We start from the raw sequence: 10,889 nt of genomic DNA on the forward strand, positions 1-10,889 counted from the left end.
GCTGTTGAATTGGGACGCGGCCATGAAAAAACGCCTTTATAAGGAGATAGGGAGCACGAGAACGGGCAGAAAAACGAGAATGAGCGGTAACTAAAGTCACGTCGAGCGCGACAGAGAGACAGACAGGGGAGGAATGTAAACAAAATCTGGCCAGAGAGGTATTTTTTATCATTATTATTATTATTATTATTATCATGTTGTATTTTTTCATCATTCAGTTCAAACAACCTTACAGGATACAGCACTTAATTATAACACAAGTTAACAATTGGTCCGGACCTTGGCCTGTCAAAATTTTCTCTAACTGGACCACACTGAATTCTAATTAAATACCCCTGCTCTATTCTATTCTATACTACTTTTTTTTTTTTTACATTTTTAATACAGGATACTTTACGGAACTGAAAGGGTTTCAATAATGGCATCACTTGATTTGATGACTTGATTACTTGATACAGTAATAAATAGTTTAGTGAAGTACAGTAGCAGTGGAAAGTGCTGGTAAGTAGTGATAATAATTTCAATCTGTATTTGGCAGATAAAGCTGATTCTGAATTTGACATGAGACGTGGACGTGGGGAACGTGTTCTGAGTCCTGACTGTTCCTGCTCTGACTGTCTGTGTCTCAGGTTGAGAGCTCAGAAAGCTCCCATAGCCCAACTCTGAGTCACAGACGCTGTTATTCAGACAGACATCACCTCATCTCAATGCCATCGCATGCGTCTGCAAATGACAGGCTGGAGAGATGCTGGATTCTCTGCTTGATCAGGACCATGTGGTGTAAATTCAGTTTTCTGTGGTTTAATGCTGACTGAGCACTTTCCGAGTCTTTTATCTGGACATGTGTGTGTGAGTGTGTGTGTGTGTGTGTGTGAGTGTGTGTGTGGGAATTGTTGCAATGCTTGCGATGACCCAATATCCAGTGGCTTAACCACTAACCATTATTAGTCAATACAGTGGTTTAGTATCTGTAATTATTTGAGGTCAGTGTAAGGCCTTCTAAAGCCCACATCTTAACACCACTCTCACTCAGCCCACACCGCGCCCCCCCGCGCTGGCTCGGGCTCGTTTTTAGAGCCCAGGCTGGGCTGGAGCAGCTCCAGTTGGGCGAGAAGGTGCTTTGCATGAAAATGACTGTTGAATACGAAGCTGGTGGAAAGAGGAAGTGAGCTGTTTCATAGTAACTGAAAAGAGAACAAGACGAGAGAGATAATGAAAAAGAGGCTAAGGTTGAGAGTGCAAGCCTGAGAAAATCCAGTCAGCATTCACGACACGGTTCAGTTAACAATTAATCAACATTTAGTGATCAATAATGTCAATTGTAAAACTGTGTTAACTCACGTTTCAGTGTGGATTAATCGTTAAAAAAACTTTTTGCACAAGGTGCAAAAGCGCAATGCTCTTTGCTATCTTACACCCCACCAACAGTCTATTTTCACGCCTTGCACCTTTGCCATTAAAAAAGCCACATTTAGGAGTTAATAAAATAAATCTACACTGATGGATGTATTGGTCTAAAAGTGAAGTGAGGTGTTTCATCTAAATTTCTGCTGTGTTTCCATATATTTTGGAGGTGGAAAACACAGGAGCTCCACTGACTGATTAAAACCCTGACAACAGTTAATCATCAGAGTCCATTCCTATAGATGCACTCAGCGTGCAGAGCACAAACCCATCTTTTAACTCAACAATAAACAGAATAAAGAATAAAATAACATTACTGTTCCCTTAAATGAGCTGCTGGTGTAACTTCACAGCGTGAACGAGCAGATCAGTATCCTCTGCAGAGACACACAAAAGTGCTGCAATGTTAAGATATTAACGCGCCAAAGTCAGAGCTCACCTGCCTCTTAAAGGGAATGACAACTGACACAATGATTTGTTTATTTTACGTTACATCCAAAAATCACCCATGATTAATTAAGATAATTAGGGCCTCCTAACTGCAATGCACTGCATAATTTCAAATAATATAAATCCAGATAAAAGCCACAGCCATGTGTGATAAACTTTTTTATATATGGCCCTATTATAGTAACCTATATGTAACTATAGTGCTATAGACTTTGGCAGATTGGTCCGGCTGCTGATGCGTGTGAATGTGTGTGTGCGTGTGTGTGTGTGTGACAAGCAGGTGTGTATGTGCTGCATGCCTGCATTGCCAAGACAGCAATGAACGTCTGTCTGTTGACTTCTGTCTAGGTTGTAATCAGTCAGTGGTGCACCTGTGTTTTCCATTGCCAAGATAACAACACTCGATAAATGTACCTGAACACACCTTACTTTCAGACCACCACACCCATCAGTATAGATATATTCACAAGCACTGTTGCTGTTTAAAGGACACAGGCAGAAGGTGTGAAAATAGCCTGTTGGCAGGGTGTAAGATAGTAATGAGCATTGTGACGTACCTTGCGCAGGATGTACATTAATGCCCATAGCCTTAAAGACTTCTACTTATCTCCAACTTAATATTCTGGAACTTAATTCTGGGGCAAAGACTGCTATTTTAAGTTCTATTTTAACCAGCACAAGACAAAATGCAAAATATGAAATATTTAATCTTAAAAAAGTTAACAATTTGATACAGAACAGACGTTTTATTGAAGTCGTCTCATCGTTAAAGGCCTCATCGTTGACACTTGCAGATCCTGCCATATATGGAATGCAGGGAGGAGCCAGCCCCCTAAGAGGGACCACACTAGAAGTGGTGAAGAGAATGGAGGGAAAAAGCGGAAATTGAGTTAATAATAATGGTTATTTAAATGGCAGGGGAAAGCTGGTGATTGGTTGGGAAATTAATTGACATGGCATTAGAACAGGTTTGTCCAAACTTTCTTTGTTTGGGGCCAGAAGGAGAAATATATTTGAAGTCACGGGCCACAGACTCTGTAATAAAACAAATAATGAAATATACCACTTTAAATAATACATTTTCCTGATTACTTTCATTTACACACCATTTTACTTGACTTACTATCTTCATCTTTGACAGTGTTGTGTAAACTAAGATTTTTCAAATTGATGTTTAATTTCATGATGTCTCTTAATATTAAACTCCTTAATTACGGCAACTTTTAGACTCTTTGCTCCGTTTCTTCTGTGCTAGAACTGCGCACTCTCTCCTCTTTTAGACTCTTTGGCCCGTTTTTTGCGCTAGAAATGCGCACTCTCTCCGATTTTAGACTCTTTGGCCCGTTTCTTCTGCGCTAGAAATGCGCACTCTGTCCGCTTTTAGACTCTTTGGCCCAATTCTGACACCTAGCGTTCAAACTTTGAATCTCACATTATAAAAACCTGCTTAACAGCGGGCCAACTTTCATTCTATTTCTAAAATACCTCGCGGGCCGCTCCAAAAAAGAAACGGGCCGCCAATGGCCCGTGGGCCGAAGTTTGGACACCCCTGCATTAGAGTCTCCTGTTCGAACTTTTAACTGTTACTATATGTTTGCACATTATGCTCATTTGAATATATTATTTATTTATGTAATTTAATTGTTATTGTAATTAAATGTAGTACTCTTACAAAAAACATTTAATTAAGCTATCTAGCTTGAGTTTGATATTTGTGTTTCATGGGGAATTGTTGTTAAGTAAATACTGGACAATATAATAAATAATCACTAATAATTACTAATTGTCTAATAAATAAATAAATAAACTGATTTTTTGAATTGTAGGTTTACTGACCTAAGCTCTACTGATCTTTCTGTGATGTCAGCTCAAAAGATTTTATTTTATACTAAATCTGTATAAAAATATCTGATTTCACCATTTAATCTGTTATTACATAAATCATGATTATTTGTTTTTTTATTATTTTCACAAGCTTGTCTCAGGCCTTGATTATTATGATTATTATCACTCATTACAATACAGGGGTTATGATTTAATATATTGCATTTTATTTTAATACTCTAGTCAAGGTGATATATTGCCATTGTTTAAATTAAATACAAAAAAAGTAATTAAATTAAAAGTGATTAAAATAAAAGTTTAGTTTATGCAATTTCAATATCCACACTGCTGTTTAGTGGGTGGGGCTTAAACACAACACTAAATGAACCACTGCCTTCCAATAATCTTTACAGATAAACTTATAATCATATAATCAATTTATAATTACTACTATACTGTTGCACTCAATGTGACCCCGTGTCCTATACTGAGATTCACAGCCAGCTAAACTCTCTCCTGCATCACTTCCTCCAAGGAACAGGCAAGTGTTGTGTTTGGACAGGATTTAATGCAAAAAAAGTGTAACACTGAAACAATACAAAATACAAAAAAAATACTCAGTATGCAAATCATATCTCCACTTAAATCAAATAAACATTTCCTTCAATGTATAAGGTGCATTAAACAGTTCATTTAAACTTAGCAGCCACATTACATGAACTTTAAATGAACAGATATGATGTTACTATTCTGATACATTTAACATATTGAAAACATCTTAAATGTACTTCAATAATCCCATGCTTAACATCTATCAATCACATACAACTTAACACTTACTCATATTGCCACTCGAAGGGATAGAAAGGAGTGGATGCTTTGGATTAGCAGAGACACACTGCTTGCTTGCCTCATGAGAAAAAACAATGCCTCCAGTTAATTTATTCTATTTACTAACTGACTCTACATAGCAAAGCCTGCGCCCCCTATAGTCCTGGTGGAACAACAACTTAATCAACATAAAGCCTGCGCCCCCTATAGTCCTGGTGGAACAACAACTTAATCAACATAAAGCCTGCGCCCCCTATAGTCCTGGGGGATAAACATAAGGAGAATAGTTTCCAACATAAAACTGGATGAGTTTTGTATCTGGCCCATGTTTCTGTCTGAACTGGCTGTAGAAACCTTCGACAGGGATTCTCACCCTCTTGATTTTAATCAGTTGAGTGTTGAATGTTGTCATGTGGCCACTAGATGATACAGCAGTGTGTCCACAAGGGGTTAAAGTTCAGCAAAATTATTAAGTAAAATGTTGCAGAGAATCTATAAGAATATTTTTTTTTTTAGCTTATTACAAAGTTGGTTGCCAAATATATGGTGCATCCCTATTCCTGTTCAATCTCTACCACTTCTCTATCTCTTGTGCTTGTTTCATTAGTTGATGTTATATTTTGTGTTGTATATTTTACAGGTAATTCTTTTATTACTGTTAATCAGATGAACCCGTATTAAAAGTGAAACATTACAGTCTTGTTTCTGTCCCGGCTGTTGACTCAGTAAGTCCTGCTGATCTGTTGAATGCAGGAGAAAGTTCACAGGCTCTTACTGAAATGAATAAACTGTCTGTTGACCTGCACACAAAGCTGCCTTTCTCTTCAAGTTAAGTATTCAAATCAGACTCAGCCTCCGTTATACACACCCTTTCGCTTAAAGCGCACTCCCTATCATTTCCTCTTCATTATTCTATCTATCTTTTATCCGTTTGTTTTTAGGTTGCTGATGACTGGAGCAGTTTTCCAGTTTCCTTAAAATGACAATTTACGTTTTATATTTCTGTGTAAATTGTGATTATTATGGTTCACATTACTACAAAATCATTGTATAAAAAGACATATCAATGAATGGGTCATAAATATGATCATTATTATTATGAATTTAATTATTAACACAATTGTCAATAAAAAAAGTATTTTCTTAATTCAGCACTCAATGAGGGCCAGTACCCAGTTTTAGTCTGATGCGATTTAAGTAATCTGTGCTCAGTTAACAGGGCTAAACCCTCCATTAAGCTTCACCTGCCAGAATTTTAATTGAAACTAAGACTTAGTCCAGTCATGTTAAGCTGAGCTAAATGCTAAAGCTGTTTCCATGTGGGTCAGCCAGACATCTTCCTACAGCATTTTTCACCAGTTTCCAAGAGACTGTATATGTACAGGTCTGGAGAACACTTCAGTTTCTGAATCAGTTTCTCTATGTTTGAGTAAAATGAACATTGTTGTTTTATTCTATAAACTACAGACAACATTTCTCCCAAATTCCTAATAAAAAATGTCATTTTGGAGCATTTATTTGCAGAAAATTTGAAATGACTGAAATAACAAAATAACACAGTTCTCATGCATCTTGGCATCATGTTCTCCTCCACCAGTCTTACACACTGCTTTTGGATAACTTTATGCTGCTTTACTCCTGGTGCAAACATTCAAGCAGTTCAGTTTGGTTTGGTGGCTTGTGATCATCCATCTTCCTCTTGATTATATTCCAGAGGTTTTCATATTGGTAAAATCAAATAAACTCATATATATATATACTGTATATATATATATATATATAAAGCTCTAGCACCACAGACATCTACACCTCCAGATGCAGGAAAAGGGCCACCTGCATCAGGAAGGATCCCACCCATCCAGCACACACACTTCCTGTCCCGCTCCCCTTCAGGCCGGAGGCTGCGGAGCATCAAGTGCAAAACAACCAGACTGAGAAACAGCTTCATTCCGGAAGCTGTAAGACTCTTTAACTCCTCATAAACAACACACTGCACTGACACTTTACAAGGACAAATACTGTTTACAAACACTGAGACACTTTATCTTGTACTGCTCTAGTTCTACATCATGCTGCTATAGCAAAACTTGCGATCTGGACTTCATGTTGCTGCTACCTGTCTACTCTCCCTGTTTATTATTTTTTTGTGTGTATTTATCTTTACCTATGTGTATATTCTATTTTTATTGTATTCTTTCATTGTTATCTTATTTTATCTATATATATCTATTTTAATAACAGCTCTTGGGTGTAAACTGGATCGTGAGATCACAATTTCGTTCCACCTCATGTAGCACATGTGATGCGAATGACAATAAAATCTCCTTGAATTCTTGAATCCGGGAGAGGCCATGGATAAATCGTTTGTTTAAATTAAAGACATTGTTAGCACGAATTAAAGAAATCATGAGCAAGAATGACAATCTGTTCCCTCAATGTTGGGAAAACATAAGCACATATTGCAAATCATTTACAGGATTTAAAGCTCACCTTCCGTCGTTTTTTCTTTCATTTTAAAATGTCTAGTTGTGGTCTCTAGTATGAATGAATGACATGTGAGCCGTTTTTGTAAAAAAAAAGTGCTCAGGTGTCTTTGTATAGCTCTTTTTCAATGCACTGTTTTAGGGGTGTGTCCAAAATGACTGGATTTCAGCTTTGCTCATGAATATTCATACATGCAAACAGCATGCAAATATCTCTTCTCTGATTGGCTAGAAGCACTGCGACGCCCCTCCACCGCTCGGCCACTCACTGCCTCCCCGCTCCAGTCAGCGTTGCAGCTGTAAACACTACCACATGTCTTCAGAAATACAACCGTATATGTTTGACCGTGAATCTGAGGAAGAAGGAGAGATGACAGAAGAACCGCTTCCTGATCGTTTGTGGATAAACGTTTCAGAATGGTAATATTTGCTTGTCAACTTAACGTTTTTCCTAAAATAGGTATAAAGTACGGTGGCCGAGAAAGCCCAGCGCAGTGCAAATTGAAAAGCGCTGCAAAAGCACAAAACACATCCATCAAAATTACAACACAGGCGCAGCAAATAGAAAAACGCGCTGCAAAAAGAAAAACGCGCTGCAAATAGAACCACAACACAACGGAAGTGAGTCACAACACAACGGAATTTTCCCGGGGGACCTTAAAAGATGCTGTACCAGCTGTATACAAAGGACAATAAGTGGCAAACAAGCTTCTGAAAAGTAAGTAATGTTTATTACCTGTGATTACCACGGTTGTGTGCATATTATTAAAAGTTCTGCTTCACAAAACGCCTTGTTTGCCACTTATTGTCCTTTTACACATAGTGAAGTCCGAGACGTTACTGAAGACGCAGCTTAGCTGGTACAGTATCTTTCAAGGTCCCCCGGGAAAATTCCGTTGTGTTGTGACTCACTTCCGTTGTGTTGTGGTTCTATTTGCAGCGCGTTTTTCTATTTGCAGCGCGTTTTTCTATTTGCTGCGCCTGTGTTGTAATTTTGATGGATGTGTTTTGTGCTTTTGCAGCGCTTTTCAATTTGCACTGCGTTGGGCTTTCTCGGCCTCCGTAATAAAGTTAAGTTTTTAGCTATAGTCATTATGCGTTCAAGTTTAACAAACAGAAAGAAATCTTTTAAAAATAAAGATATTTTTACACTAACTACAGTATTTGCAATGTCATATGTTACTTTACAACATCTGTGTAATGCCAAGTGCAGTTCAGCCACTGACCTAGTCTTAGAGTCTCATTAAAACGCGGAATGGTACAGAAGGTAGCTAACTTAGCCACCTAGCTAAGTAACTAACCAATGCTAATGTAAACAGAACTCTTTCATTGATTTCATGGTTAAATAATACAACACTGGAATTAGGGAAGCTCTAAATACCCATTAATTTGTTTATTTGCCCACTGTTTGCTTCCTTTCCTAGTCCCTAGTTCTGTAGTTTCTGTAAAACACGGAATCCCCTGGAGATCTGATTTGCTACACCTATAGTTAGCTTAGCTACTTACACAAGATGTAAACAGAACCATTTAATTTATTTTATTAACACAATATAATTATATATACACAATAATTAACACAATACTGAGATAATGGGAAGCTCTACTCATTTACAGCGGTTAATGAATTCCGCTTCTTATTGAGTTATGGTTTTAATTCCAGGTACCTCATTTAAAAGACCATTGGGTCATAGCACAACAATTGAAAATGTTCTAAACATACACACTTACCTATCTCAATTTTACTAGGTGCACTTGTGGGAATTGCGCCAGGATGCCCACAGAAGCAGAGAATGTGTGCTGCAAGGAGATTCCTCCGGTAAAGATAAATATTAGATGGCATTTGTTGATACCATAGTTTGTTGACAAATGGTCCTCATGCTGTTTACGTTCACGTCTGACTTGTCAGGTGGTTAGAAGAATGGGTGACACCAGTGCCCCTGTGTCCTGTATGACCCTCCACCCAGGATTAGAACCAGTCTGCCTAAACATATACTCCCTTCAAAATGCACTAAACATTTATAGAGCTGACTATGGCCCCCTGAGAGACAGAGGATATGAAAGGTAAGATAAACCATATTTAAGCTAAAAAGTAATATACAAAAGCCAATATACCAAACGGTGGTCCATTGTCAAATTAAATACCTTTTTATTATATTTACATAGAGTAGAATTGAAAAATAAGGCAAAACAAAATAATAACATCGAAACACTGTTCAGAATTTACAAATTTCTCTGTTTACTAGGCGATGCAGACATCTGGCCTACAGGTCATTTGTAAGCTGGTGCTGGGGTTATTTAGGGAGAAAGGTCCGAGTTGTTGAAGATGTATCACTGTTTGACAAAAATGACATAATAGACATACACAATGTTAGTTTATGACGCATAGTATTAATTTTACACAAAAACATGTCAATATATACATTGTCACTTAGATTAAATGACAGGCCAAAATACATACGTAATCTGTGATGGTTCTATTACACTGCTTATTGACTGAGCTGGATCATAGGTGGAGGACTGGGGTTCAGTTGGTACTGTGCAGTGGTCACTCTCTTCATCCTCCTCCTCCTCTTCATCTAAGGTCTTTTAGCTGCCCTTGGAACAACAGACTTAATGGGTGTAGAGTGTACAGGCCCCCACGGTGCATCCAAAGTACTTGTGGCAATACTCGTACTTGTGATGAAAGACTCTGTTTGGGTACCTATAATAAATGAAGTTTTTTTACAGTCAAGGTACAAGATAATACACACTCACTATTTCACATAATACTGCAATGGAACAATGTAAAAAAAATAAATAAAAATAATTCAACAAGAGTGTTAATGTGTATGAATTACCAGGTAGCACATCACAAAAAGAAAACATTCTGGAATATCAATTGTATTTAATGCATTTGATTGATGAGCACACACAAACCTAAAGTACCAGAAAAATAATCTTAGAAAATAGTACTACATAAATTAAAATAAGATCTAGATTACAAACCTTTGCTTCTAAAGTGAGGGCCTAATGTACCCCTAGAAAGTTGTGTAGCCCGACATAAAAGGCTGGGTGTGGGTGGGTCTGTTTGGGTACTGGTATGAATGATGGGTGTCACCAATGTCTGTGATGTGCTCTGGAAGACACACAAAACACTAAGTAAACAGCAAGTAATCAAGCGAAACATTAATGTAAACAAAAAACAATCATAATAAAATAAGACAGGCTAAATTACACTATTATATTCCTAAATTTCCTTCGGGATAAATAAAGTATCTATCTATCTATCTATCTATCTATCTATCTATCTATCTATCTATCTATCTATCTATCTATCTATCTATCTATCTATCTATCTATAAATACTCTATCTGCAAATGTTCTACTAGCTTGGTGATGTTGATAGCTAGTTACTTACACAAGATAGCTAGCATAACAAGTGTAAAACATAAATATTTTTTACATTTTTTTTATATTATACGTATATTATACATATTTCATATTTTTTTGTGAAATGGGAAGCTACATATACTCATTAATTAGCTAATTTATCCACTGTTTACTTTCACTTGATTCTGTTCTTACACAGTCCCTAGTGATATCAAGTTAGCCATTTTAGCCAGGCTAAGATGATTTTGTTGTTAATATTATAAATCGTGGGGTAACGCTTAGTTTAGGACAGAGAATATGGGTTTAACACGCTAACATTAAGTCTCTGGATAGCAGCTAGCAGGCGAGTGTGGTCATAGATCTGAGTGCTAGCCTGCCTCAGGGGTGCTCATTCCTGGTCTTGGGAGATTTCAGATGTAAAACAAGTCAATAATGGTAGCTAACCTGTCCTGGAGGGCCTTGATTACCCGGAGCAGTTCTTTGTGACTGCATTTGAGAATACTTTCAAAGTTTTTTAATTTTTTCAGA

The 10,889-nt window shown here is 37.3% G+C and overlaps 1 long non-coding RNA gene across 1 annotated transcript; it reads right to left on the reverse strand.

The window, feature by feature from the left end:
* Nucleotides 1-9,114: 9,114 nt before the first annotated feature.
* On the reverse strand, nucleotides 9,115-10,044 carry LOC111193575 (uncharacterized). The gene is made up of 3 exons (XR_002650610.2): nucleotides 9,978-10,044; nucleotides 9,451-9,693; nucleotides 9,115-9,323 (listed from the first exon to the last, which is right to left on the reverse strand). It is a non-coding gene; the product is annotated as an uncharacterized LOC111193575 (long non-coding RNA).
* Between the last annotated feature and the right edge of the window lie 845 nt (nucleotides 10,045-10,889).

The sequence above is a fragment of the Astyanax mexicanus genome, chromosome 21 (genome assembly GCF_023375975.1).
Source record: "Astyanax mexicanus isolate ESR-SI-001 chromosome 21, AstMex3_surface, whole genome shotgun sequence".
In the NCBI taxonomy this organism is placed as follows: Eukaryota; Metazoa; Chordata; class Actinopteri; order Characiformes; family Acestrorhamphidae; genus Astyanax; species Astyanax mexicanus.